This window comes from Pseudophryne corroboree, unplaced genomic scaffold, assembly GCF_028390025.1.
Source record: "Pseudophryne corroboree isolate aPseCor3 unplaced genomic scaffold, aPseCor3.hap2 scaffold_2579, whole genome shotgun sequence".
NCBI lineage: Eukaryota > Metazoa > Chordata > Amphibia > Anura > Myobatrachidae > Pseudophryne > Pseudophryne corroboree.
The window spans coordinates 21575-49043 of record NW_026969239.1 but is presented as its reverse complement, the minus strand read 5'-3'; the positions used below and the strand labels follow the sequence as shown (position 1 = coordinate 49043).

General features: G+C 44.9%; 20 non-coding genes and 3 pseudogenes across 20 annotated transcripts; 21 read left to right on the top strand and 2 right to left on the bottom strand.

Moving 5' to 3' along the window:
- Window positions 1–223: 223 nt before the first annotated feature.
- Window positions 224–386, bottom strand: LOC135012641 (U1 spliceosomal RNA). The gene has a single exon (XR_010211574.1). It is a non-coding gene; the product is annotated as a U1 spliceosomal RNA (small nuclear RNA).
- A 9354-nt stretch (window positions 387–9740) lies between these two features.
- LOC135012653 (U1 spliceosomal RNA) lies at window positions 9741–9919 on the bottom strand (annotated as a pseudogene).
- A 3765-nt stretch (window positions 9920–13684) lies between these two features.
- LOC135012652 (U1 spliceosomal RNA) lies at window positions 13685–13847 on the top strand. Its single transcript, XR_010211583.1, has one exon. It is a non-coding gene; the product is annotated as a U1 spliceosomal RNA (small nuclear RNA).
- Window positions 13848–14518: 671 nt separating this feature from the next.
- On the top strand, window positions 14519–14682 carry LOC135012636 (U1 spliceosomal RNA). The gene has a single exon (XR_010211569.1). It is a non-coding gene; the product is annotated as a U1 spliceosomal RNA (small nuclear RNA).
- A 152-nt stretch (window positions 14683–14834) lies between these two features.
- Window positions 14835–14998, top strand: LOC135012646 (U1 spliceosomal RNA). Its single transcript, XR_010211579.1, has one exon. It is a non-coding gene; the product is annotated as a U1 spliceosomal RNA (small nuclear RNA).
- Window positions 14999–15668: 670 nt separating this feature from the next.
- On the top strand, window positions 15669–15832 carry LOC135012640 (U1 spliceosomal RNA). Its single transcript, XR_010211573.1, has one exon. It is a non-coding gene; the product is annotated as a U1 spliceosomal RNA (small nuclear RNA).
- Window positions 15833–15984: 152 nt separating this feature from the next.
- Window positions 15985–16148, top strand: LOC135012650 (U1 spliceosomal RNA). The gene has a single exon (XR_010211581.1). It is a non-coding gene; the product is annotated as a U1 spliceosomal RNA (small nuclear RNA).
- A 2424-nt stretch (window positions 16149–18572) lies between these two features.
- On the top strand, window positions 18573–18735 carry LOC135012633 (U1 spliceosomal RNA). The gene has a single exon (XR_010211566.1). It is a non-coding gene; the product is annotated as a U1 spliceosomal RNA (small nuclear RNA).
- A 152-nt stretch (window positions 18736–18887) lies between these two features.
- On the top strand, window positions 18888–19023 carry LOC135012648 (U1 spliceosomal RNA; annotated as a pseudogene).
- A 698-nt stretch (window positions 19024–19721) lies between these two features.
- LOC135012634 (U1 spliceosomal RNA) lies at window positions 19722–19885 on the top strand. Its single transcript, XR_010211567.1, has one exon. It is a non-coding gene; the product is annotated as a U1 spliceosomal RNA (small nuclear RNA).
- Window positions 19886–20037: 152 nt separating this feature from the next.
- LOC135012639 (U1 spliceosomal RNA) lies at window positions 20038–20200 on the top strand. Its single transcript, XR_010211572.1, has one exon. It is a non-coding gene; the product is annotated as a U1 spliceosomal RNA (small nuclear RNA).
- A 673-nt stretch (window positions 20201–20873) lies between these two features.
- LOC135012665 (U1 spliceosomal RNA) lies at window positions 20874–21037 on the top strand. Its single transcript, XR_010211594.1, has one exon. It is a non-coding gene; the product is annotated as a U1 spliceosomal RNA (small nuclear RNA).
- Window positions 21038–21189: 152 nt separating this feature from the next.
- LOC135012645 (U1 spliceosomal RNA) lies at window positions 21190–21352 on the top strand. The gene has a single exon (XR_010211578.1). It is a non-coding gene; the product is annotated as a U1 spliceosomal RNA (small nuclear RNA).
- Window positions 21353–22026: 674 nt separating this feature from the next.
- Window positions 22027–22190, top strand: LOC135012631 (U1 spliceosomal RNA). The gene has a single exon (XR_010211564.1). It is a non-coding gene; the product is annotated as a U1 spliceosomal RNA (small nuclear RNA).
- A 152-nt stretch (window positions 22191–22342) lies between these two features.
- On the top strand, window positions 22343–22505 carry LOC135012638 (U1 spliceosomal RNA). Its single transcript, XR_010211571.1, has one exon. It is a non-coding gene; the product is annotated as a U1 spliceosomal RNA (small nuclear RNA).
- A 673-nt stretch (window positions 22506–23178) lies between these two features.
- LOC135012663 (U1 spliceosomal RNA) lies at window positions 23179–23342 on the top strand. The gene has a single exon (XR_010211592.1). It is a non-coding gene; the product is annotated as a U1 spliceosomal RNA (small nuclear RNA).
- Window positions 23343–23494: 152 nt separating this feature from the next.
- Window positions 23495–23657, top strand: LOC135012643 (U1 spliceosomal RNA). The gene has a single exon (XR_010211576.1). It is a non-coding gene; the product is annotated as a U1 spliceosomal RNA (small nuclear RNA).
- Window positions 23658–24331: 674 nt separating this feature from the next.
- LOC135012651 (U1 spliceosomal RNA) lies at window positions 24332–24495 on the top strand. Its single transcript, XR_010211582.1, has one exon. It is a non-coding gene; the product is annotated as a U1 spliceosomal RNA (small nuclear RNA).
- Window positions 24496–24647: 152 nt separating this feature from the next.
- On the top strand, window positions 24648–24783 carry LOC135012647 (U1 spliceosomal RNA; annotated as a pseudogene).
- Window positions 24784–25484: 701 nt separating this feature from the next.
- Window positions 25485–25648, top strand: LOC135012635 (U1 spliceosomal RNA). The gene has a single exon (XR_010211568.1). It is a non-coding gene; the product is annotated as a U1 spliceosomal RNA (small nuclear RNA).
- A 152-nt stretch (window positions 25649–25800) lies between these two features.
- LOC135012642 (U1 spliceosomal RNA) lies at window positions 25801–25963 on the top strand. The gene has a single exon (XR_010211575.1). It is a non-coding gene; the product is annotated as a U1 spliceosomal RNA (small nuclear RNA).
- A 674-nt stretch (window positions 25964–26637) lies between these two features.
- LOC135012637 (U1 spliceosomal RNA) lies at window positions 26638–26801 on the top strand. Its single transcript, XR_010211570.1, has one exon. It is a non-coding gene; the product is annotated as a U1 spliceosomal RNA (small nuclear RNA).
- A 152-nt stretch (window positions 26802–26953) lies between these two features.
- Window positions 26954–27116, top strand: LOC135012644 (U1 spliceosomal RNA). The gene has a single exon (XR_010211577.1). It is a non-coding gene; the product is annotated as a U1 spliceosomal RNA (small nuclear RNA).
- The last annotated feature ends 353 nt before the right edge of the window (window positions 27117–27469 follow it).

The following is a 27469-nucleotide window of genomic DNA, read 5'->3' as shown; positions in this document are numbered from 1 at the left end:
CCACCCAGTGATGTAATTGACCTTGTGATCAGATTTTGGTGATCTTTAAGTAGACAAGTCAAAATTTCAAACCCCCTCTTATGGTGTAGGGTACCTGGCCTTCTCTGACGTAATCAGAGTTAGATTTAATTAAGGTGCGCAAGGGCATAGAAGGGAGCGGTTTAAGAAAAGAGAAGTGGAAACAGACAGCAAACTAGGCTGGAGAGAGACCTGAGACAAAGAGATCTGAATTATACGAGAGCCGACCAGGGGAAACACAAATTATGCAGTCAAGTTTCCCACATTTGGGGAAATCGCAGGAGCAGCACACCCAGAGTGCAATGGGTGAGCCTTGCCCTGGGAGAAGCACCTTCATGATCATAGTATCTCACCTGGCAGGTAAGTAGGAGTTGGGCTAGTGCTGGGGAGGGTCGCTGCTCGGGTACGCCCCTGTCAAGTGAAGGAGATCCAACTGAGGCAGCACAAGGGAACTCTCGAAAGAAGAACAAGGCTAGAGGAAGATCTGAGACAAAGAAATCTGACTTTTACCAGAGCTGACCAGAGGAAAGCACAAACACAGTCCCCCACTACCACCAGGAAACATTAACGCCACTGCATCCTTGCTGCTTTCTCATGTGGAAGTCTATTTAATGTGAAAACAAGGTGATATCTAATTAGCACACAGAAAAGAAAATTAAGTGAATTTTTGAAAGAAAACAATACTGTCAATATACTATTAAAACAAATTAAAATGGTAAAAGTTATTGTACTTTAAGTAAAAATAAAAGAGCAAAAATGTCAATCCCAGTTTTGGATTACTTTAATTAACAAAAAAAATGCATATAGCAGAGGATAGTTTCAATCTGCCTACCTCTGGGTTATGGACCCAGCATGCTTCCATTACAGTACTCTGCTGCACATGTAAGTGCAAGAGATCCTGAAGCACTCACTCATCATGGGAAAGTACCAATGTGTTTCTTCATTGGTTGATGGAAGAAACATCTTACAAAAATTCTCCACATTAATGACTTTTTAAAATGTTTCTAGGAAACGTTCTAGATGAATGCTTATTAGCCTTTTTCAGTATATGCTTTTGCAAAGTGTCGCTGTGGCGCAATCAGTTAGTGTGTAAGGCTATTAACCAAAAGGTTGGTGGTTCAATCCCACCCAGGGACGTAATTGACCTTGTTATCAGATTTTGGTGATCTTTATGTAGACAAGTCAAAATTTCAAACCCCCTCTTATGGTGTAGGGTACCTGGCCTTCTCTGATGTAATCAGAGTTAGATTTGATTCAGTGATTTTATAAAAACAGCTAGGAAGCACAAATTAGCAGTGGGTTGCAGAGAAAAAGAAATATGCTGGCAAAAAAATCCAATTGAGTGATTAAACAGCTCTTCATTTTCTGGCTTTATTTTTATGCTAACAAATTTGTTCTCTGAAAAGTGTCCACAAAGCCAAGTCTCTGATTAACACCTTTGTAGGGATGGTTTTTCACCTATTACTAAATTAAACTTCCTTCATTGGAAAGGCAGCAAGATGCATCCTCATTTCAATATCTACAGAAATAATACAGGTTGACACCAGGAAACATTAACGCCTCTGCATCCTTGCTGCTTTCTCATGTGGAAGTCTGTTTAATGTGAAAACAAGGTGATATCTAATTAGCACACAGGTAAGGAATTAAGAAAATCTTTATTTAAGGGTGAAGATGCTTCTCACAAAATCGTTGCCCCAATGCATCATTGAAATTCAAGCTGGAAAGATGATTTTAATATATCACTTGTACATTTTGTATTGCTCTTCTGGTGACAATGTAGTTTGTTTTTGTCAATTACCATTTTAATAATCGGGTAAAGAAAATTAATTGGATTTTTGAAAGAAAACAATACTGTCAATATACTATTAAAACAAATTAAAATGGTAAAAGTTATTGTACTTTAAGTAAAAATAAAAGAGCAAAAATATCAATCCCAGTTTTGGATTACTTTAATTAACAAAAAAAAATGCATATAGCAGAGGATAGTTTCAATCTGCCTACCTCTGGGTTATGGACCCAGCATGCTTCCATTACAGTACTCTGCTGCACATGTAAGTGCAAGAGGTCCTGAAGCACTCACTTATCATGGGAAAGTACCAATGTGTTTCTTCATTGGTTGATGGAAGAAACATCTTACAAAAACTCTCCACATTATTGACTTTTTAAAATGTTTCTAGGAAACGTTCTAGATGAATGCTTATTAGCCTTTGTCAGTATGTACTTTTGCAAAGTGTCGCTGTGGCGCAATCAGTTAGTGTGTATGGTTATTAACCAAAAGGTTGGTGGTTCAATCCCACCCAGGGACGTAATTGACCTTATTATCAGATTTTGGTGATCTTTAAGTAGACAAGTCAAAATTTCAAACCCCCTGTTATGGTGTAGGGTACCTGGCCTTCTCTGATGTAATCAGAGTTAGATTTGATTCAGTGATTTTATAAAAACAGCTAGGAAGCACAATTTAGCAGTGGGTTGCAGAGAAAAAGAAATATGCTGGCAAAAAAATCCAATTGAGTGATTAAACAGCTCTTTATTTTCTGGCTTTATTTTTATGCTAACAAATTTGTTCTCTGAAAAGTGTCCACAAAGCCAAGTCTCTGATTAACACCTTTGTAGGGATGGTTTTTCACCTATTACTAAATTAAACTTGCTTCATTGGAAAGGCAGCAAGATGCATCCTCATTTCAATGTCTACTGAAATAATACAGGTTGACACCAGGAAACATTAACGCCACTGCATCCTTGCTGCTTTCGCATGTTGAAGTCTGTTTAATGTGAAAACAAGGTGATATCTAATTAGCACACAGGTAAGGAATTAAGAAAATCTTTATTTAAGGGTGAAGGTGTTTCTCACAAAATCGTTACCCCAATGCATCATTGAAATTCAAGCTGGAAAGATGATTTTAATATATCACTTGTACATTTTGTATTGCTCTTCTGGTGACAATGTAGTTTGTTTTTGTCAATTACCATTTTAATAATAGGGTAAAGAAAATTAAGTGGATTTTTGAAAGAAAACAATACTGTCAATATACTATTAAAACAAATTAAAATGGTAAAAGTTATTGCACTTTAAGTAAAAATAAAAGAGCAAAAATATCAATCCCAGTTTTGGATTACTTTAATTAACAAAAAAAAAATGCATATAGCAGAGGATAGTTTCAATCTGCCTACCTCTGGGTTATGGGCCCAGCATTTTTCCATTGCAGTACTCTGCTGCACATGTAAGTGCAAGAGATCCTGAAGCACTCACTCATCATGGGAAAGTACCAATGTGTTTCTTCGTTGGTTGATGGAAGAAACATCTTACAAAAACTCTCCAGATTATTGACTTTTTAAAGTTTTTCTAGGAAACGTTCTAGATGAATGCTTATTAGCCTTTGTCAGTATGTACGTTTGTAAAGTGTCTCTGTGGCGCAATCTGTTAGTGTGTTTGGTTATTAATCAAAGGGTTGGTGGTTCAATCCCACCCAGGGATGTAATTGACCTTGTTATCAGATTTTGGTGATCTTTAAGTAGACAAGTCAAAATTTCAAACCCCCTTCTTATGGTGTAGGGTACCTGGCCTACTCTGATGTAATCAGAGTTAGATTTGAATCAGTGATTTTATAAAAAAAACAGCTAGGAAGCACAATTTAGCAGTGGGTTGCATAGAAAAAGAAATATGCTGGCAGAAAAATCCAATTGAGTGATTAAACAGCTCTTCATTTTCTGGCTTTATTTTTATGCTAACGAATTTGTTCTCTGAAAAGTGTCCACAAAGCCAAGTATCTGATTAACATATTTGTAGGGATGGTTTTTCACCTATTACTAAATTAAACTTGCTTCATTGGAAAGGCAGCAAGATGCATCCTCATTTCAATATCTACTGAAATAATACAGGTTGACACCAGGAAACATTAACGCCACTGCATCCTTGCTGCTTTCTCATGTGGAAGTCTGTTTAATGTGAAAACAAGGTGATATCTAATTAGCACACAGGTAAGGAATTAAGAAAATCTTTATTTAAGGGTGAAGATGTTTCTCACAAAATCGTTGCCCCAATGCATCATTGAAATTCAAGCTGGAAAGATGATTTTAATATATCACTTGTACATTTTGTATTGCTCTTCTGGTGACAATGTAGTTTGTTTTTGTCAATTACCATTTTAATAATCGGGTAAAGAAAATTAATTGGATTTTTGAAAGAAAACAATACTGTCAATATACTATTAAAACAAATTAAAATGGTAAAAGTTATTGTACTTTAAGTAAAAATAAAAGCTAAAATATCAATCCCAGTTTTGGATTACTTTAATGAACAAAAAAAAAATGCATATAGCAAAGGATAGTTTCAATCTGCCTACCTCTGGGTTATGGGCCCAGCATGCTTCCATTGCAGTACTCTGCTGCACATGTAAGTGCAAGAGATCCTGAAGCACTCACTCATCATGCGAAAGTACCAATGTGTTTCTTCATTGGTTGCTGGAAGAAACATCTTACAAAAACTCTCCAGATTATTGACTTTTTAAAGTTTTTCTAGGAAACGTTCTAGATGAATGCTTATTAGTCTTTGTCAGTATGTATTTTTCACAAAGTGTCTCTGTGGCGCAATCGGTTAGTGTGTTCAGCTATTAATCAAAAGGTTGGTGGTTCAATCCCATCCAGGGACGTAATTGACCTTGTGATCAGATTTTGGTAATATTTAAGTAGACAAGTCAAAATTGCAAACCCCCTCTTATGGTGTAGGGTACCTGGCCTTCTCTGATGTAATCAGAGTTAGATTTGATTAAGTGATTTTATAAAAAAACAGCTAGGAAGCACAATTTAGCAGTGGGTTGCAGAGAAAAAGAAAAATGCTGGCAGAAAAATCCAATTGAGTGATTAAACAGCTCTTCATTTTCTGGCTTTATTTTTATGATAACAAATTTGTTCTCTGAAAAGTGTCCACATAGCCAAGTATCTGATTAACATCTTTGTAGGGATGGTTTTTCACCTATTACTAAATTAAACTTGCTTCATTGGAAAGGCAGCAAGATGCATCCTCATTTCAATATCTACGGAAATAATACAGGTTGACACCAGGAAACATTAACGCCACTGCATCTTTGCTGTTTTCTCATGTGGAAGTCTGTTTAATGTGAAAACAAGGTGATATCTAATTAGCACACAGGTAAGGAATTAAGAACATCTTTATTTAAGGGTGAAGATGTTTCTCACAAAATCGTTGCCCCAATGCATCATTGAAATTCAAGCTGGAAAGATGATTTTAATATATCACTTGTACATTTTGTATTGCTCTTCTGGTGACAATGTAGTTTGTTTTTGTCAATTACCATTTTAATAATCGGGTAAAGAAAATTAATAGGATTTTTGAAAGAAAACAATACTGTCAATATACTATTAAAACAAATTAAAATGGTAAAAGTTATTGTACTTTAAGTAAAAATAAAAGAGCAAAAATATCAATCCCAGTTTTGGATTACTTTAATTAACAAAAAAAAATGCATATAGCAGAGGATAGTTTCAATCTGCCTACCTCTGGGTTATGGACCCAGCATGCTTCCATTACAGTACTCTGCTGCACATGTAAGTGCAAGAGATCCTGAAGCACTCACTCATCATGGGAAAGTACCAATGTGTTTCTTCATAGGTTGATGGAAGAAACATCTTACAAAAACTCTCCACATTATTGACTTTTTAAAATGTTTCTAGGAATCGTTCTAGATGAATGCTTATTAGCCTTTGTCAGTATGTTCTTTTGCAAAGTGTCGCTGTGGCGCAAGCAGTTAGTGTGTAAGGCTATTAACCAAAAGGTTGGTGGTTCAATCCCACCCAGGGACTTAATTGACCTTGTTATCAGATTTTGGTGATCTTTAAGTAGACAAGTCAAAATTTCAAACCCCCTGTTATGGTGTAGGGTACCTGGCCTTCTCTAATGTAATCAGAGTAAGATTTGATTCAGTGATTTTATAAAAACAGCTAGGAAGAACAATTTAGCAGTGGGTTGCAGAGAAAAAGAAATATGCTGGCAGAAAAATCCAATTGAGTGATTAAACAGCTCTTCATTTTCTGGCTTTATTTTTATACTAACAAATTTGTTCTCTGAAAAGTGTCCACAAAGCCAAGTCTCTGATTAACACCTTTGTAGGGATGGTTTTTCACCTATTACTAAATTAAACTTGCTTCATTGGAAAGGCAGCAAGATGCATCTTCATTTCAATGTCTACTGAAATAATACAGGTTGACACCAGGAAACATTAACGCCACTGCATCCTTGCTGCTTTCGCATGTGGAAGTCTGTTTAATGTGAAAACAATGTGATATCTAATTAGCACACAGGTAAGGAATTAAGAACATCTTTATTTAAGGGTGAAGATGTTTCTCACAAAATCGTTGCCCCAATGCATCATTGAAATTCAAGCTGGAAAGATGATTTTAATATATCACTTGTACATTTTGTATTGCTCTTCTGGTGACAATGTAGTTTGTTTTTGTCAATTACCATTTTAATAATCGGGTAAAGAAAATTAAGTGGATTTTTGAAAGAAAACAATACTGTCAATATACTCTTAAAACAAATTAAAATGGTAAAAGTTATTGTACTTTAAGTAAAAATAAAAGAGCAAAAATATCAATCCCAGTTTTGGATTACTTTAATTAACAAAAAAAAATGCATATAGCAGAGGATAGTTTCAATCTGCCTACCTCTGGGTTATGGACCCAGCATGCTTCCATTACAGTACTCTGCTGCACATGTAAGTGCAAGAGGTCCTGAAGCACTCACTTATCATGGGAAAGTACCAATGTGTTTCTTCATTGGTTGATGGAAGAAACATCTTACAAAAACTCTCCACATTATTGACTTTTTAAAATGTTTCTAGGAATCGTTCTAGATGAATGCTTATTAGCCTTTGTCAGTATGTGCTTTTGCAAAGTGTAGCTGTGGCGCAATCAGTTAGTGTGTAAGGCTATTAACCAAAAGGTTGGTTGTTCAATCCCACCCAGGGACTTAATTGACCTTGTTATCAGATTTTGGTGATCTTTAAGTAGACAAGTCAAAATTTCAAACCCCCTGTTATGGTGTAGGGTACCTGGCCTTCTCTGATGTAATCAGAGTTAGATTTGATTCAGTGATTTTATAAAAACAGCTAGGAAGCACAATTTGGCAGTGGGTTGCAGAGAAAAAGAAATATGCTGGCAGAAAAATCCAATTGAGTGATTAAACAGCTCTTCATTTTCTGGCTTTATTTTTATACTAACTAATTTGTTCTCTGAAAAGTGTCCACAAAGCCAAGTATCTGATTAACATATTTGTAGGGATGGTTTTTCACCTATTACTAAATTAAACTTGCTTCATTGGAAAGGCAGCAAGATGCATCCTCATTTCAATATCTACTGAAATAATACAGGTTGACACCAGGAAACATTAACGCCACTGCATCCTTGCTGCTTTCTCATGTGGAAGTCTGTTTAATGTGAAAACAAGGTGATATCTAATTAGCACACAGGTAAGGAATTAAGAAAATCTTTATTTAAGGGTGAAGATGTTTCTCACAAAATCGTTGCCCCAATGCATCATTGAAATTCAAGCTGGAAAGATGATTTTAATATATCACTTGTACATTTTGTATTGCTCTTATGGTGACAATGTAGTTTGTTTTTGTCAATTACCATTTTAATAATAGGGTAAAGAAAATTAAGTGGATTTTTGAAAGAAAACAATACTGTCAATATACTATTAAAACAAATTAAAATGGTAAAAGTTATTGTACTTTAAGTAAAAATAAAAGCTAAAATATCAATCCCAGTTTTGGATTACTTTAAAGAACAAAAAAAAAATTCATATAGCAAAGGATAGTTTCAATCTGCCTACCTCTGGGTTATGGGCCCAGCATGCTTCCATTGCAGTACTCTGCTGCACATGTAAGTGCAAGAGATCCTGAAGCACTCACTCATCATGCGAAAGTACCAATGTGTTTCTTCATTGGTTGCTGGAAGAAACATTTTACAAAAACTCTCCAGATTATTGACTTTTTAAAGTTTTTCTAGTAAACGTTCTAGATGAATGCTTATTAGTCTTTGTCAGTATGGGCTTTTTGCAAAGTGTCTCTGTGGCGCAATCGGTTAGTGTGTTCAGCTATTTATCAAAAGGTTGGTGGTTCAATCCCACCCAGGGACGTAATTGACCTTGTGATCAGATTTTGGTGATATTTAAGTAGACAAGTCAAAATTGCAAACCCCCTCTTATGGTATAGGGTACCTGGCCTTCTCTGATGTAATCAGAGTTAGATTTGATTAAGTGATTTTATAAAAAAACAGCTAGGAAGCACAATTTAGCAGTGGGTTGCAGAGAAAAAGAAAAATGCTGGCAGAAAAATCCAATTGAGTGATTAAACAGCTCTTCATTTTCTGGCTTTATTTTTATGATTACAAATTTGTTCTCTGAAAAGTGTCCACAAAGCCAAGTATCTGATTAACATCTTTGTAGGGATGGTTTTTCACCTATTACTAAATTAAACTTGCTTCATTGGAAAGGCAGCAAGATGCATCCTCATTTCAATATCTACGGAAATAATACAGGTTGACACCAGGAAACATTAACGCCACTGCATCTTTGCTGTTTTCTCATGTGGAAGTCTATTTAATGTAAAAACAAGGTGATATCTAATTAGCACACAGGTAAGGAATTAAGAAAATCTTTATTTAAGGGTGAAGATGTTTCTCACAAAATCGTTGCCCCAATGCATCATTGAAATTCAAGCTGGAAAGATGATTTTAATATATCACTTGTACATTTTGTATTGCTCTTCTGGTGACAATGTAGTTTGTTTTTGTCAATTACCATTTTAATAATCGGGTAAAGAAAATTAATTGGATTTTTGAAAGAAAACAATACTGTCAATATACTATTAAAACAAATTAAAATGGTAAAAGTTATTGTACTTTAAGTAAAAATAAAAGAGCAAAAATATCAATCCCAGTTTTGGATTACTTTAATTAACAAAAAAAATGCATATAGCAGAGGATAGTTTCAATCTGCCTACCTCTGGGTTATGGACCCAGCATGCTTCCATTACAGTACTCTGCTGCACATGTAAGTGCAAAAGATCCTGAAGCACTCACTCATCATGGGAAAGTACCAATGTGTTTCTTCATTGGTTGATGGAAGAAACATCTTACAAAAACTCTCCACATTATTGACTTTTTAAAATGTTTCTAGGAATCGTTCTAGATGAATGCTTATTAGCCTTTGTCAGTATGCACTTTTGCAAAGTGTCGCTGTGGCGCAATCAGTTAGTGTGTAAGGCTATTAACCAAAAGGTTGGTGGTTCAATCCCACCCAGGGACTTAATTGACCTTGTTATCAGATTTTGGTGATCTTTAAGTAGACAAGTCAAAATGTCAAACCCCCTGTTATGGTGTAGGGTACCTGGCCTTCTCTGATGTAATCTCTGATGTAATTTAGCAGTGGGTTGCAGAGAAAAAGAAATATGCTGGCAGAAAAATCCAATTGAGTGATTAAACAGCTCTTCATTTTCTGGCTTTATTTTTATGCTAACAAATTTGTGCTCTGAAAAGTGTCCACAAAGCCAAGTATCTGATTAACACATTTGTAGGGATGGTTTTTCACCTATTATTAAATTAAACTTGCTTCATTGGAAAGGCAGCAAGTGATGTCATCCAAGCAGTGGGTCAAAGTTGGCTTCAAACCTCGTCTGCTTATGAAAAGAGAAAAGGGGTATGCAGGGCATGGCGGCCTTTTGCGGTGCTTGGATGACCCCTAGTTCGCATTAAATAATGCAGTCGAGTTTCCCACATTTGGGGAAATCACAGGGGTCAGCATACCCAGAATGCAATGAATGAACCGCACCCTGGGAGAACAGTCTTCATGACCATGGTATCTCCTATGCAAAATAAGTATGATTTGGGATAGGGCTGGGGAGGGCCGCTGCTCAGGCACATCTCTGTCAAGTAAAGGAGATTCAACTGAGGCAGCACAAGGGAACTCTCATCTGGGGACAACAACTGCAGGGAGAACACATATTTTCAGATGAACATGGGAGGGCAGAAGGCTGCCTAATACTGAAGCACCCCCAAACAACAAACCAAATGCAACAACTAGTGCAAGCATTCCTGGGGGAAGGCCTGCAGCAGATGGATTTGCATATGGCGATGTCATCCAAGCAGTGGGTCAAAGTTGGCTTCAACCCTCGTCTGCATATGAAAAGAGAAAAGGGGCGTGCAGGGCATGGCGGCCTTTTGCGGCACTTGGATGACCCCTAGTTCGCATTAAACACCTCCACCCTCCGTCGGTGTGGGGCTCATGTTGGCTATGCCCCAGCCCCTGAAGGATTCAAGCTGATTTCTTGCAGCAGCTGGGCACTGTAACAGCTCCAGAGCTGCTCTGTAAGGCAAGTAAAAGGGTGTGGGCCCTGCAGCACTACCTGTAGTTCGCATTGTGCGAGACCCCTAGTTCGCATTAAACACCCCCACCCTCCTTCGGTGTGGGGCTCATGTTGGCCATGCCCCAGCCCCTGAAGCATTCACGCTGATTTCTTGCAGCAGCTGGGCACTGTAACAGCTCAAGAGCTGCTCTGTAAGGCAAGTAAAAGGGTGTGGGCCCTGCAGCACTACCTGTAGTTTGCATTGTGCATTGGAAGGCACAAAGGAAGCAGACGGGAGGAGAAGTCAGGATAGTGCACAAGGGTATAGACGGGAGGGGCTCAAGAAAAAAGAAGTGGAAACAGACAGCAAACTAGGCTTCCAATGCACAATGCAAACTACAGGTAGTGCTGCAGGGCCCACACCCTTTTACTTGCCTTACAGAGCAGCTCTGGAGCTGTTTAATCACTCAATTGGATTTTTCTGCCAGTATAATTTTTCTCTTACGTCCTAGAGGATGCTGGGGACTCCGTAAGGACCATGGGGGATAGACGGGCTCCGCAGGAGACATGGGCACTTTTAGAAAGACTTTAGATCTGGGTGTGCACTGGCTCCTCCCTTTATGCCCCTCCTCCAGACCTCAGTTTACTACTGTGCCCAGAGGAGACTGGGTGCTTTTCAGGGAGCTCTCCTGAGTTTCCTGACAGAAAGTATATTTGTTAGATTTTTTTATTTTCAGGGAGCCTGCTGGCAACAGACTCCCTGCATCGAGGGGCGGAGGGGAGAGATGCACACCTACTTCTGTGAGTTGATAGGCTCTGCTTCTTAGGCTACTGTACAGCATTAGCTCCAGAGGGATCGGTATGCAGGTCTCACCCTCGCCGTCCGTCCCAGAGCCGCGCCGCCGTCCCACTCGCAGAGCCGGAAGTTAGAAGCCGGGTGAGTATGAGAAGAAAAGAAGACTTCAGAGGCGGCGGAAGACTTCATGATCTTCACTGAGGTAACGCACAGCAGTAAAGCTGTGCTCCATTGCTCCAATACACCTCACACACGGCAGTCAGTGTAAGGGTGAAGGGCGCAGGGGGGACGCCCTGGGCAGCAATATAGACCTCTCTTTGGCAAAATAAATATATATGCAGCTAGGCACTGTATATATATATAAGAGCCCCCGCCATTTTTTTACTATATTTGAGCGGGACAGAAGCCCGTCGCTGAGGGGGTGGGGCTTCTCCCTCAGCACTCACCAGCGCCATTTTCTCCACAGCACCGCTGAGGGGAAGCTCCACGGACTCTCCCCTGCTTATACCACGGTAGAAAGAGGGTCTTAAAGAAGAGGGGGGCACATAATTAGGCGCATATGGAAATACAGCGCTACTGGGTAAACATAAAATTATTGTGTTTTTTTCCTGGGTCATATAGCGTTGGGGTGTGTGCTGGCATACTCTCTCTCTCTGTCTCTCCAAAGGGCCTTGTTGGGGAACTGTCCTCAGATAAGAGGATTCCCTGAGTGTATGGTGTGTCGGTACACGTGTGTCGACATGTCTGAGGTAGAAGGCTCTCCTAGAGAGGAGCAGGAGCAAATTAATGTGGTGTCTCCATCGACAACGCCGACACCTGACTGGATGGATATGTGGAATGTTTTAAGTGCTAATGTAAACTTATTACACAAGATATTAGACAAAGCTGAAGCTAGGGAACAGTCAGGGAGTCAACCCATGCCTGTCCCTATGTCGCAGGGACCTTCGGGGTCTCAAAAGCGCCCACTATCCCAAATAGTTGACACAGATACCGACACAGATTCTGACTCCAGTGTCGACTACGATGATGCAAAGTTACAGCCAAAATTGGCTAAATGTATTCGATATATGATTATTGCAATAAAAGATGTTTTGCACATCACAGAGTCCCCTGTCCCTGACACGAGGGTACACATGTATAAGGGAAAGAAACCTGAGATAACCTTTCCCCCCTCACATGAGTTGAACGAATTATGTGAAAAAGCTTGGGAATCTACAGACAAAAAGCTGCAGATTCCCAAAAGGATTCTTATGGCGTATCCTTTCCCGCCAATGGACAGGATACGGTGGGAATCCTCCCCTAGGGTGGATAAAGCATTGACACGCTTATCCAAAAAGGTAGCGCTGCCATCCCAGGATACGGCTACCATCAGGGACCCTGCTGACCGCAAGCAGGAGGTTACCCTAAAGTCCATTTACACACATTCTGGTACCTTACTCAGACCGGCAATTGCGTCGGCCGGGGTTGTAGCGCGGTGGCAGCATGGACAGATACCTTATCAGCAGAGATTGAGACCCTAGATAAGGATGCTATGTTATTGACCATAGGGCATATAAAAGATGCTGTCCTATATATGAGAGATGCTCAAAGTGACATTAGTCTACTGGGTTCTAGAATAAACGCTATGTCGATTTCTGCTAGACGAGTCCTATGGACCCGGCAATGGACAGGTGATGCCGACTCAAAAAGGCATATGGAGGTTTTACCTTACAGGGGTGAGGAATTGTTTGGGGAAGGTCTCTCGGACCTAGTCTCCACAGCTACAGCTGGTAAATCAAATTTTTTGCCTTATATTCCCTCACAGCCTAAGAAAGCACCACATTATCAAATGCAGTCCTTTCGATCACAGAGAAACAAGAAAGTACGAGGTGCGTCCTTTCTTGCCAGAGGTAAGGGCAGAGGGAAGAAGCTGCACAACACAGCTAGTTCCCAGGAACAGAAGTCCTCCCCGGCCTCTACAAAATCCACTGCATGACGCTTGGGCTCCGCTAAAGGAGTCCGCCCAGTTGGGGGCACGTCTTCGAGTTTTCAGCCACATCTGGGTTCATTCGCAGGTGGATCCCTAGGCAATAGAAATTGTTTCTCAGGGTTACAAGCTGAAATTCGAAGAGGTGCCTCCTCGCCGGTTTTTCAAATCGGCCCTACCATCTTCTCCCCAGGAAAGGGAGATAGTGTTAAATGCAATTCACAAATTGTATCTTCAACATATGCAGATGAGGGTTCCAGCCAACTTTGGCCCACTGCTTGGATGACATCACCGTATGCAAATCCGTCTTCTGCAGACCTTCTCCCAGGAATGCTTGTACTAGTTGTTGCATTTGGTTTGTTGTTTGGGCGTGCTTCAGTATTAGGCAGCCTTCTGCCCTCCCATGTTCATCTGAAAATATGTGTTCTCCCGGCAGTTGTTGTCCCCAGATGAGAGTTCCCTTGTGCTGCCTCAGTTGAATCTCCTTTACTTGACAGAGATGTGCCTGAGCAGCGGCCCTCCCCAGCCCTATCTCAAATCATACTTATTTTGCATATGAGATACCATGGTCATAAAGATTGTTCTCCCAGGGCAAGGCTCACCCATTGCACTCTGGGTGTGCTGCTCCTGCGATTTCCCCAAATGTGGGAAACTTGACTGCATAAATTGTGTTTCCCCTGGTCGGCTCTCGTATAATTCAGATCTCTTTGTCTCAGGTCTCTCTCCAGCCTAGTTTGCTGTCTGTTTCCACTTCTGTTTTCTTGAGCCGCTCCCTTCTATGCCCTTGCGCACTATCCTGACTTCTCCCGTCTGCTTACTTTGTGCCTTCCAACGCACAATGCGAACTACAGGTAGTGCTGCAGGGCCCACACTCTTTTACTTGCCGTACAGAGCAGCTCTGGAGCTGTTACAGTGCCCAGCTTCTGCAAGAAATCAGCTTGAATGCTTCAGGGGCTGGGGCATAGCCAACATGAGCCCCACACCGAAGGAGGGTGGAGGTATTTAATGCGAACTAGGGGTCATTCAAGCACCGCAAAAGGCCGCCATGCCCTGCATAACCCTTTTCTCTTTTCATATGCAGATGAGGGTTCCAGCCAACTTTGGCCCACTGCTTGGATGACATCACCGTATGCAAATCCGTCTTCTGCAGACCTTCTCCCAGGAATGCTTTTACTAGTTGTTACATTTGGTTTGTTGTTTGGGGGTGCTTCAGTATTAGGCAGCCTTCTGCCCTCCCATGTTCATCTGAAAATATGTGTTCTCCCTGCAGTTGTTGTCCCCAGATGAGAGTTCCCTTGTGCTGCCTCAGTTGAATCTCCATTACTTGACAGAGATGTGCCTGAGCAGCGGCCCTCCCCAGCCCTATCCCAAATCATACTTATTTTGCATAGGAGTTTCCATGGTCATGAAGATTGTTCTCCCAGGGTGAGGTTCATTCATTGCATTATGGGTATGCTGACCCCTGTGATTTCCCCAAATGTGGGAAACTCGACTGCATTAATTGTGGTAGTGGGGGACTGTGTTTGTGCTTTCCTCTGGTCAGCTCTGGTAAAATACAGATTTCTTTGTCTCAGATCTTCCTCTAGCCTTGTTCTTTTTTCGAGAGTTTCCTTGTGCTGCCTCAGTTGGATCTCCTTCACTTGACAGGGGGGTGCCCGAGCAGCGACCCTCCCCATCTCTAGCCCAACTCCTACTTACCTGCCAGGTGAGATACTATGATCATGAAGGTGCTTCTCCCAGGGCAAGGCTCACCCATTGCACTCTGGGTGTGCTGCTCCTACGATTTCCCCAAATGTGGGACACTTGACTGCATAATTTGTGTTTCCTCTAGTCGGCTACTCGTATAATTCAGATCTCTTTGTCTCAGGTCTCTCTCCAGCCTAGTTTGCTGTCTGTTTCCACTTCTCTTTTCTTGAGCCGCTGCCTTCTATGCCCTTGTGCACTCTCCTGACTTCTCCTGTCTGCTTACTTTGTGCCTTCCAACGCACAATACAAACTACAGGTAGTGCTGCAGGGCCCACACCCTTTTACTTGCCTTTCAGAGCAGCTCTGGAGCTGTTACAGTGCCCAGCTGCTGCAAGAAATCAGCTTGAATGCTTCAGGGGCTGGGGCATAGCCAACATGAGCCCCACACCGACGGAGGGTGGAGGTGTTTAATGCGAACTAAGGGTCATCCAAGCGCCGCAAAAGGCCGCCATGCCCTGCATACCCCTTTTCTCTTTTCATATGCAGATGAGGGTTCCAGCCAACTTTGGCCCACTGCTTGGATGACATCACCGTATGCAAATCCGTCTTCTGCAGACCTTCCCCCAGGAATGCTTGTACTAGTTGTTGCATTTGGTTTGTTGTTTGGGGTGCTTCAGTATTAGGCAGCCTTCTGCTCTCCCATGTTCATCTGAAAATATGTGTTCTCCCTGCAGTTGTTGTCCCCAGATGAGAGTTCCCTTGTGCTGCCTCAGTTGAATCTCCTTTACTTGACAGAGATGTGCCTGAGCAGCGGCCCTCCCCAGCCCTATCCCAAATCATACTTATTTTGCATAGGAGATACCATGGTCATGAAGATTGTTCTCCCAGGGTGAGGTTCATTCATTGCATTCTGGGTATGCTGACCCCTGTGATTTCCCCAAATGTGGGAAACTCGACTGCATTATTTGTGGTAGTGGGGGACTGTGTTTGTGCTTTCCTCTGGTCAGCTCTGGTAAAAGTCAGATTTCTTTGTCTCAGATCTTCCTCTAGCCTTGTTCTTTTTTCGAGAGTTTCCTTGTGCTGCCTCAGTTGGATCTCCTTCACTTGACAGGGGGGTGCCCGAGCAGCGACCCTCCCCAGCTCAAGCCCAACTCCTACTTACCTGCCAAGTGAGATACTATGATCAGGAAGGTGCTTCTACCAGGGCAAGGCTCACCCATTGCACTCTGGGTGTGCTGCTCCTACGATTTCCCCAAATGTGGGACACTTGACTGCATAATTTGTGTTTCCTCTGGTCGGCTACTCGTATAATTCAGATCTCTTTGTCTCAGGTCTCTCTCCAGCCTAGTTTGCTGTCTGTTTCCACTTCTCTTTTCTTGAGCCCCTGCCTTCTATGCCCTTGTGCACTCTCCTGACTTCTCCTGTCTGCTTACTTTGTGCCTTCCAACGCACAATGCAAACTACAGGTAGTGCTGCAGGGCCAACACCCTTTTACTTGCCTTACAGAGCAGCTCTGGAGCTGTTACAGTGCCCAGCTGCTGCAAGAAATCAGCTTGAATGCTTCAGGGGCTGGGGCATAGCCAACATGAGCAGCAAGATGCAGCACTGGACTATTAGTAATGTACTGTTGTATGCTGAGCACCACAATGCAGCACAAGACAATGAGCAGTGATACTGAGCACTGATGAGGATACTACTGAGAACTGACACTGAGCAGGAGAGACACACTACTAGTATTACTGAGCAGCAATAAGTAACCACTGATACTGGGCACTGATATTGAGATTTCCACTGAGAGAACATAGCCACGTCCTCTCCGCTCTCTCTTCAATGCACGAGTAAAAATGGCGGCAACGCGCAGCTCTTTATATGGAATCCGAATCTCGCGAGAATCCGACAGCGGGATGATGACATTTTCCCTTGTTCAGGTTTTCCGAGTCAGGCGGGAACAACCGAGCCTGCCTCGGACCAGTGTAAACCACGTGGAGTTCGTCGGGAATTCGGTTCTCGGAGAACCGAACCCGCTCCTCTATATATACTATATTACTATGTTACTGTAGTATACAGAACACCACAATGCAATGAGCAGTGATAGTGAGCACTGATGAGGATACTAGAACTGACACTGAGCAGCAAGATGCAGCACTGGACTATTAGTAATGTACTGTAGTATGCTGAGCACCACAATGCAGCACAAGACAATGAGCAGTGATACTGAGCACTGATGAGGATACTACTGAGAACTGACACTGAGCAGGAGAGACACACTACTAGTATTACTGAGCAGCAATAAGTAACCACTGATACTGAGCACTGATATTGAGATTTCCACTGAGAGAACATAGCCACGTCCTCTCCGCTCTCTCTTCAATGCACGAGTAAAAATGGCAGCAACGCGCAGCTCTTTATATGGATTCCGAATCTCGCAAGAATCCGACAGCGGGATGATGACATTTTCCCTTGTTCAGGTTTTCCGAGTCAGGCGGGAACAACCGAGCCTGCCTCGGACCAGTGTAAACCACGTGGAGTTCGTGGGGAATTCGGTTCTCGGAGAACCGAACCCGCTCCTCTCTACCTTATACCCATCAATTTTTTTATTTTCAATCTAAGCCCCTGCAGTTTTCTGTAAGCATCTGCTTCGCTATGATGATCAACAAGTCACAAGGGCAAACACTCAGGGCTTGAGGCGTAGATCTTAGGACCAGCTGCTACAAGCATGGCAGAGGTGTCACTATCACTGGTGACACCCAGAGAGGTGGCAAGGGAGATTGTAATGCAGTGCGCGCAGATAAACAGCGCAATGGTAAAAAGGAGGCATGGTTTCATAGGTAGGGGCGTGGCCTGGTGGCCTGAATCTACATTTTGTTGCTCCGGGTGTCCCGGGGGTTGGGGGCTGCACCCGGGGACTAGTGTGTGAGCTGTGCTGGCTCCTGCACAGTGACAGGGCATGGCCACCCAGCATGACGCCTCCCTTCTTGACCATGCTGTAATTGCAGTCGCACTGCAGTTCAGCGTGATCATAAAAAATGGTGTAGGCTCCTGCTGGTGCAGGCTGTAGAGAAAAGCTGCTGTGACCACGCCCCCTGTGTCTCCTCCGTTGCAGACCCCATTTTGAAGCCTTGCCCCCGGACTAAGAGAAAAGTATGCCCTTGCGCACTATCCTGACTTCTCCTCCCGTCTGCTTAATTTGTGCCTTCCAACGCACAATGCGAACAACAGGTGGTGCTGCAGGGCCCACACCCTTTTACTTGCCTTACAGAACAGCTCTGGAGCTGTTACAGTGCCCAGCTGCTGCAAGAAATCAGCTTGAGTGCTTCAGGGGATGGGGCATGGCCAACATGAGCCCCACACCAAAGGAGGGTGGGGGTGTTTAATGCGAACTAGGGGTCATCCAAGCACTGCAAAAGGCCGCCATGCCCTGCATGCCCCTTTTCTCTTTTCATATGCAGATGAGGGTTCCAGTCAACTTTGGCCCACTGCTTGGATAACATCACCGTATGCAAATCCGTCTGCTGCAGACCTTCCCCCAGGAGTGCTTGTACTAGTTGTTGCATATGGTTTGATATTTGATGGTGCTTCAGTATTAGGCAGCCTTCCGCCCTCCCATGTTCATCTGAAAAGATGTGGTCTCCCTGCAGTTGTTGTCCCCAGATGAGAGTTCCCTTGTGCTGCCTCAGTTGAATCTCCTTTACTTGACAGAGATGTGCCTGAGCAGCGGCCCTCACCAGCCCTATCCCAAATCATACTTATTTTGCATAGGAGATACCATGGTCATGAAGATTGTTCTCCCAGGGTGAGGTTCATTCATTGCATTCTGGGTATGCTGACCCCTGTGATTTTCCCAAATGTGGGAAACTCGACTGCATATTTGTGGTAGTGGGGGACTGTGTTTGTGCTTTCCTCTGGTCAGCTCTGGTAAAAGTCAGATTTCTTTGTCTCAGATCTTCCTCTAGCCTTGTTCTTCTTTCGAGAGTTCTCTGGTGCTGCCTCAGTTGGATCTCCTTCACTTCACAGGGGGGAACCCGAGCAGCGACCCTCCCCAGCTCTAGCCCAACTCCTACTTACCTGCCAGGTGAGATACTATGATCATGAAGGTGCTTCTCCCAGGGCAAGGCTCAACCATTGCACTCTGGGAGTGCTGCTCCTGCGATTTCCCCAAATGTGGGAAACTTGACTGCATAATTTGTGTTTCCCCTCGTCGGCTCTCGTATAATTCAGATCTCTTTGTCTCAGGTCTCTCTCCAGCCTAGTTTGCTGTCTGTTTCCACTTCTCTTTTCTTGAGCCGCTCCCTTCTATGCCCTTGCGCACTATCCTGACTTCTCCCGTCTGCTTACTTCGTGCCTTCCAACGCACAATTCGAACTACAGGTAGTGCTGCAGGGCCCACACCCTTTTACTTGCCTTACAGAGTAGCTCTGGAGCAGTTACAGTGCCCAGCTGCTGCAAGAAATCAGCTTGAATGCTTCAGGGGCTGGGGCATAGCCAACATGAGCCCCACACCGAAGGAGGGTGGAGGTGTGTAATGCGAACTAGGGGTCATCCAAGCGCTGCAAAAGGCCGCCATGCCCTGCACGCCCCTTTTCTCTTTTCATATGCAGACGAGGGTTGAAGCCAACTTTGACCCACTGCTTGGATGACATCACCATATGCAAATCCATCTGCTGCAGGCCTTCCCCCAGGAATGCTTGCACTAGTTGTTGCATTTGGTTTGTTGTTTGGGGGTGCTTCAGCATTAGGCAGCCTTCTGCCCTCACATGTTCATCTGAAAATATGTGTTCTCCCTGCAGTTGTTGTCCCCAGATGAGAGTTCCCTTGTGCTGCCTCAGTTGAATCTCCTTTACTTGACAGAGATGTGCCTGAGCAGCGGCCCTCCCCAGCCCTATCCCAAATCATACTTATTTTGCATAGGCGATACCATGGTCATGAAGATTTTTCTCCCAGGGTGAGGTTCATTCATTGCATTCTGGGTATGCTGACCCCTGTGATTTCCCCAAATGTGGGAAACTCGACTGCATTATTTGTGGTAGTGGGGGACTGTGTTTGTACTTTCCTCTGGTCAGCTCTGGAAAAAGTCAGATTTCTTTGTCTCAGATCTTCCTCTAGCCTTGTTCTTCTTTCGAGAGTTCCCTTGTGCTGCCTCAGTTGGATCTCTTTCACTTGACAGGGGGGTGCCCGAACAGCGACCCTCCCCAGCTCTAGCCCAACTCCTACTTACCTGCCAGGTGAGATACTATGATCATGAAGGTGCTTCTCCCAGGGCAAGGCTCACCCATTGCACTCTGGGTGTGCTGCCCCTGCGATTTCCCCAAATGTGGGAAACTTGACTGCATAATTTGTGTTTCCCCTGGTCGGCTCTCGTATAATTCAGATCTATTTGTCTCAGGTCTCTCTCCAGCCTAGTTTGCTGTCTGTTTCCACTTCTCTTTTCTTCAGCCGCTCCCTTCTATACCCTTGTGCACTATCCTGACTTCTCCTCCCGTCTGCTTACTTTGTGCCTTCCAATGCACAATGCAAACTACAGGTAGTGCTGCAGGGCCCACACCCTTTTACTTGCCTTACATAGCAGCTCTGGAGCTGTTACAGTGCCCAGCTGCTGCAAGAAATCAGCTTTAATGCTTCAGGGGATGGGGCATGGCCAACATGAGCCCCACACCAAAGGAGGGGGGAGGTGTTTAATGCGAACTAGGGGTCATCCAAGCACTGCAAAAGGCCGCCATGCCCTGCATGCCCCTTTTCTCTTTTCATATGCAGATGAGGGTTCCAGTCAACTTTGGCCCACTGCTTGGATAACATCACCGTATGCAAATCCGTCTGCTGCAGACTTCCCCCAGGAGTGCTTGTACTAGTTGTTGCATATGGTTTGATATTTGATGGTGCTTCAGTATTAGGCAGCCTTCCGCCCTCCCATGTTCATCTGAAAAGATGTGGTCTCCCTGCAGTTGTTGTCCCCAGATGAGAGTTCACTTGTGCTGCCTCAGTTGAATCTCCTTTACTTGACAGAGATGTGCCTGAGCAGCGGCCCTCACCAGCCCTATCCCAAATCATACTTATTTTGCATAGGAGATACCATGGTCATGAAGATTGTTCTCCCAGGGTGAGGTTCATTCATTGCATTCTGGGTATGCTGACCCCTGTGATTTTCCCAAATGTGGGAAACTCGACTGCATTATTTGTGGTAGTGGGGGACTGTGTTTGTGCTTTCCTCTGGTCAGCTCTGGTTAAAGTCAGATTTCTTTGTCTCAGATCTTCCTCTAGCCTTGTTCTTCTTTCGAGAGTTCCCTGGTGCTGCCTCAGTTGGATCTCCTTCACTTCACAGGGGGAAACCCGAGCAGCGACCCTCCCCAGCTCTAGCCCAACTCCTACTTACCTGCCAGGTGAGATACTATGATCATGAAGGTGCTTCTCCCAGGGCAAGGCTCAACCATTGCACTCTGGGTGTGCTGCTCCTGCGATTTCCCCAAATGTGGGAAACTTGACTGCATAATTTGTGCTTCCCCTGGTCGGCTCTCGTATAATTCAGATCTCTTTGTCTCAGGTCTCTCTCCAGCCTAGTTTGCTGTCTGTTTCCACTTCTCTTTTCTTCAGCCGCTCCCTTCTATACCCTTGTGCACTATCCTGACTTCTCCTCCCGTCTGCTTACTTTGTGCCTTTCAATGCACAATGCAAACTACAGGTAGTGCTGCAGGGCCCACACCCTTTTACTTGCCTTACAGAGCAGCTCTGGAGCTGTTACAGTGCCCAGCTGCTGCAAGAAATCAGCTTGAATGCTTCAGGGGATGGGGCATGGCCAACATGAGCCCCACACCAAAGGAGGGTGGAGGTGTTTAATGCGAACTAGGGGTCATCCAAGCACCGCAAAAGGCCGCCATGCCCTGCACGCCCCTTTTCTCTTTTCATATGCAGATGAGGGTTGAAGCCAACTTTGACCCACTGCTTGGATGACATCACCGTATGCAAATCCGTCTTCTGCAGAACTTCCCCCAGGAATGCTTGCACTAGTTGTTGCATTTGGTTTGTTGTTTGGGGGTGCTTCAGTATTAGGCAGCCTTCTGCCCTCCCATGTTCATCTGAAAATATGTGTTCTCCCTGCAGTTGTTGTCCCCAGATGAGAGTTCCCTTGTGCTGCCTCAGTTGAATCTCCTTTACTTGACAGAGATGTGCATGAGCAGCGGCCCTCCCCAGCCCTATTCCAAATCATACTTATTTTGCATAGGAGATACCATGGTCATGAAGATTGTTCTCCCAGGGTGAGGTTCATTCATTGCATTTTGGGTATGCTGACCCCTGTGATTTCCCCAAATGTGGGAAACTTGACTGCATTATTTGTGGTAGTGGGGGACTGTGTTTGTGCTTTCCTCTGGTCAGCTCTGGTAAAAGTCAGATTTCTTTGTCTCAGATTTTCCTCTAGCCTTGTTCTTCTTTCGAGAGTTCCATTGTGCTGCCTCAGTTGGATCTCCTTCACTTTACAGGGGGGTACCCGAGCAGCGACCCTCCCCAGCTCTAGCCCAACTCCTACTTACCTGCCAGGTGAGATACTATGATCATGAAGGTGCTTCTCCCAGGGCAAGGCTCACCCATTGCACTCTGGGTGTGCTGCCCCTGCGATTTCCCCAAATGTGGGAAACTTGACTGCATAATTTGTGTTTCCCCTGGTCGGCTCTCGTATAATTCAGATCTATTTGTCTCAGGTCTCTCTCCAGCCTAGTTTGCTGTCTGTTTCCACTTCTCTTTTCTTCAGCCGCTCCCTTCTATACCCTTGTGCACTATCCTGACTTCTCCTCCCGTCTGCTTACTTTGTGCCTTCCAATGCACAATGCAAACTACAGGTAGTGCTGCAGGGCCCACACCCTTTTACTTGCCTTACATAGCAGCTCTGGAGCTGTTACAGTGCCCAGCTGCTGCAAGAAATCAGCTTTAATGCTTCAGGGGATGGGGCATGGCCAACATGAGCCCCACACCAAAGGAGGGGGGAGGTGTTTAATGCGAACTAGGGGTCATCCAAGCACTGCAAAAGGCCGCCATGCCCTGCATGCCCCTTTTCTCTTTTCATATGCAGATGAGGGTTCCAGTCAACTTTGGCCCACTGCTTGGATAACATCACCGTATGCAAATCCGTCTGCTGCAGACTTCCCCCAGGAGTGCTTGTACTAGTTGTTGCATATGGTTTGATATTTGATGGTGCTTCAGTATTAGGCAGCCTTCCGCCCTCCCATGTTCATCTGAAAAGATGTGGTCTCCCTGCAGTTGTTGTCCCCAGATGAGAGTTCACTTGTGCTGCCTCAGTTGAATCTCCTTTACTTGACAGAGATGTGCCTGAGCAGCGGCCCTCACCAGCCCTATCCCAAATCATACTTATTTTGCATAGGAGATACCATGGTCATGAAGATTGTTCTCCCAGGGTGAGGTTCATTCATTGCATTCTGGGTATGCTGACCCCTGTGATTTTCCCAAATGTGGGAAACTCGACTGCATTATTTGTGGTAGTGGGGGACTGTGTTTGTGCTTTCCTCTGGTCAGCTCTGGTTAAAGTCAGATTTCTTTGTCTCAGATCTTCCTCTAGCCTTGTTCTTCTTTCGAGAGTTCCCTGGTGCTGCCTCAGTTGGATCTCCTTCACTTCACAGGGGGAAACCCGAGCAGCGACCCTCCCCAGCTCTAGCCCAACTCCTACTTACCTGCCAGGTGAGATACTATGATCATGAAGGTGCTTCTCCCAGGGCAAGGCTCAACCATTGCACTCTGGGTGTGCTGCTCCTGCGATTTCCCCAAATGTGGGAAACTTGACTGCATAATTTGTGTTTCCCCTGGTCGGCTCTCGTATAATTCAGATCTCTTTGTCTCAGGTCTCTCTCCAGCCTAGTTTGCTGTCTGTTTCCACTTCTCTTTTCTTCAGCCGCTCCCTTCTATACCCTTGTGCACTATCCTGACTTCTCCTCCCGTCTGCTTACTTTGTGCCTTTCAATGCACAATGCAAACTACAGGTAGTGCTGCAGGGCCCACACCCTTTTACTTGCCTTACAGAGCAGCTCTGGAGCTGTTACAGTGCCCAGCTGCTGCAAGAAATCAGCTTGAATGCTTCAGGGGATGGGGCATGGCCAACATGAGCCCCACACCAAAGGAGGGTGGAGGTGTTTAATGCGAACTAGGGGTCATCCAAGCACCGCAAAAGGCCGCCATGCCCTGCACGCCCCTTTTCTCTTTTCATATGCAGATGAGGGTTGAAGCCAACTTTGACCCACTGCTTGGATGACATCACCGTATGCAAATCCGTCTTCTGCAGAACTTCCCCCAGGAATGCTTGCACTAGTTGTTGCATTTGGTTTGTTGTTTGGGGGTGCTTCAGTATTAGGCAGCCTTCTGCCCTCCCATGTTCATCTGAAAATATGTGTTCTCCCTGCAGTTGTTGTCCCCAGATGAGAGTTCCCTTGTGCTGCCTCAGTTGAATCTCCTTTACTTGACAGAGATGTGCATGAGCAGCGGCCCTCCCCAGCCCTATTCCAAATCATACTTATTTTGCATAGGAGATACCATGGTCATGAAGATTGTTCTCCCAGGGTGAGGTTCATTCATTGCATTCTGGGTATGCTGACCCCTGTGATTTTCCCAAATGTGGGAAACTCGACTGCATTATTTGTGGTAGTGGGGGACTGTGTTTGTGCTTTCCTCTGGTCAGCTCTGGTTAAAGTCAGATTTCTTTGTCTCAGATCTTCCTCTAGCCTTGTTCTTCTTTCGAGAGTTCCCTGGTGCTGCCTCAGTTGGATCTCCTTCACTTCACAGGGGGGAACCCGAGCAGCGACCCTCCCCAGCTCTAGCCCAACTCCTACTTACCTGCCAGGTGAGATACTATGATCATGAAGGTGCTTCTCCCAGGGCAAGGCTCAACCATTGCACTCTGGGTGTGCTGCTCCTGCGATTTCCCCAAATGTGGGAAACTTGACTGCATAATTTGTGTTTCCCCTCGTCGGCTCTCGTATAATTCAGATCTCTTTGTCTCAGGTCTCTCTCCAGCCTAGTTTGCTGTCTGTTTCCACTTCTCTTTTCTTCAGCCGCTCCCTTCTATACCCTTGTGCACTATCCTGACTTCTCCTCCCGTCTGCTTACTTTGTGCCTTCCAATGCACAATGCAAACTACAGGTAGTGCTGCAGGGCCCACACCCTTTTACTTGCCTTACAGAGCAGCTCTGGAGCTGTTACAGTGCCCAGCTGCTGCAAGAAATCAGCTTGAATGCTTCAGGGGCTGGGGCATAGCCAACATGAGCCCCACACCAAAGGAGGGTGGAGGTGTTTAATGCAAACTAGGGGTCAGCCAAGCGCCGCAAAAGGCCACCATGCCCTGCATGCCCCTTTTCTCTTTTCATATGCAGACGAGGGTTGAAGCCAACTTTGACCCACTGCTTGGATGACATCACCATATGCAAATCCATCTGCGGCAGGCCATCCCCCAGGAATGCTTGCACTAGTTGTTGCATTTGGTTTGTTGTTTGGGGGTGCTTCAGTATTAGGCAGCCTTCTGCCCTCCCATGTTCATCTGAAAATATATGTTCTCCCTGCAGTTGTTGTCCCAAGATGAGAGTTCCCTTGTGCTGCCTCAGTTGAATCTCCTTTACTTGACAGAGATGTGCATGAGCAGCGGCCCTCCCCAGCCCTATTCCAAATCATACTTATTTTGCATAGGAGATACCATGGTCATGAAGATTTTTCTCCCAGGGTGAGGTTCATTCATTGCATTTTGGGTATGCTGACCCCTGTGATTTCCCCAAATGTGGGAAACTCGACTGCATTATTTGTGGTAGTGGGAGACTGTGTTTGTGCTTTCCTCTGGTCAGCTCTGGTAAAAGTCAGATTTCTTTGTCTCAGATTTTCCTTTAGCCTTGTTCTTCTTTCGAGAGTTCCCTTGTGCTGCCTCAGTTGGATCTCCTTCACTTTACAGGGGGGTACCCGAGCAGCGACCCTCCCCAGCTCTAGCCCAACTCCTACTTACCTGCCAGGTGAGATACTATGATCATGAAGGTGCTTCTCCCAGGGCAAGGCTCACCCATTGTACTCTGGGTGTGCTGCTCCTGCGATTTCCCCAAATGTGGGAAACTTGACTGCATAATTTGTGTTTCCCCTGGTCGGCTCTCGTATAATTCAGATCTCTTTGTCTCAGGTCTCTCTCCAGCCTAGTTTGCTGTCTGTTTCCACTTCTCTTTTCTTCAGCCGCTCCCTTCTATACCCTTGTGCACTATCCTGACTTCTCCTCCCGTCTGCTTACTTTGTGCCTTCCAATGCACAATGCAAACTACAGGTAGTGCTGCAGGGCCCACACCCTTTTACTTGCCTTACAGAGCAGCTCTGGAGCTGTTACAGTGCCCAGCTGCTGCAAGAAATCAGCTTGAATGCTTCAGGGGCTGGGGCATAGCCAACATGAGCCCCACACCGAAGGAGGGTGGAGGTGTTTAATGCAAACTAGGGGTCAGACAAGCGCCGCAAAAGGCCACCATGCCCTGCACGCCCCTTTTCTGTTTTCATATGCAGACGAGGGTTGAAGCCAACTTTGACCCACTGCTTGGATGACATTACCATATGCAAATCCGTCTTCTGCAGAACTTCCCCCAGGAATGCTTGCACTAGTTGTTGCATTTGGTTTGTTGTTTGGGGGTGCTTCAGTATTAGGCAGCCTTCTGCCCTCCCATGTTCATCTGAAAATATGTGTTCTCCCTGCAGTTGTTGTCCCCAGATGAGAGTTACCTTGTGCTGCCTCAGTTGAATCTCCTTAACTTGACAGAGATGTGCCTGAGCAGCGGCCCTCCCCAGCTCTATCCCAAATCATACTTATTTTGCATAGGAGATACCATGGTCATGAAGATTATTCTCCCAGGGTGAGGTTCATTCATTGCATTCTGGGTATGCTGACCCCTGTGATTTCCCCAAATGTGGGAAACTCGACTGCTTTATTTGTGGTAGTGGGGGACTGTGTTTGTGTTTTCCTCTGGTCAGCTCTGGTAAAAGTCAGATTTCTTTGTTTCAGATCTTCCTCTAGCCTTGTTCTTCTTTCGAGAGTTCCCTTGTGCTGCCTCAGTTGGATCTCCTTCACTTGACAGGGGGGTGCCCAAGCAGAGACCCTCCCCAGCTCTAGCCCAACTCCTACTTACCTGCCAGGTGAGATACTATGATCATGAAGGTGTTTCTCCCAGGGCAAGGCTCACCCATTGCACTCTGGGTGTGCTGCCCCTGCGATTTCCCCAAATGTGGGAAACTTAACTGCATAATTTGTGTTTCCCCTGGTCGGCTCTCGTATAATTCAGATCTCTTTGTCTCAGGTCTCTCTCCAACCTAGTTTGCTGTCTGTTTCCACTTCTCTTTTCTTCAGCCGCTCCCTTCTATACCCTTGTGCACTATCCTGACTTCTCCTCCCGTCTGCTTACTTTGTGCCTTCCAATGCACAATGCAAACTACAGGTAGTGCTGCAGGGCCCACACCCTTTTACTTGCCTTACAGAGCAGCTCTGGAGATGTTACAGTGCCCAGCTGCTGCAAGAAATCTGCTTGAATGCTTCAGGGGATGGGGCTTGGCCAACATGAGCCCCACACCAAAGGAGGGTGGAGGTGTTTAATGCGAACTAGGGGTCATCCAAGCACCGCAAAAGGCCGCCATGCCCTG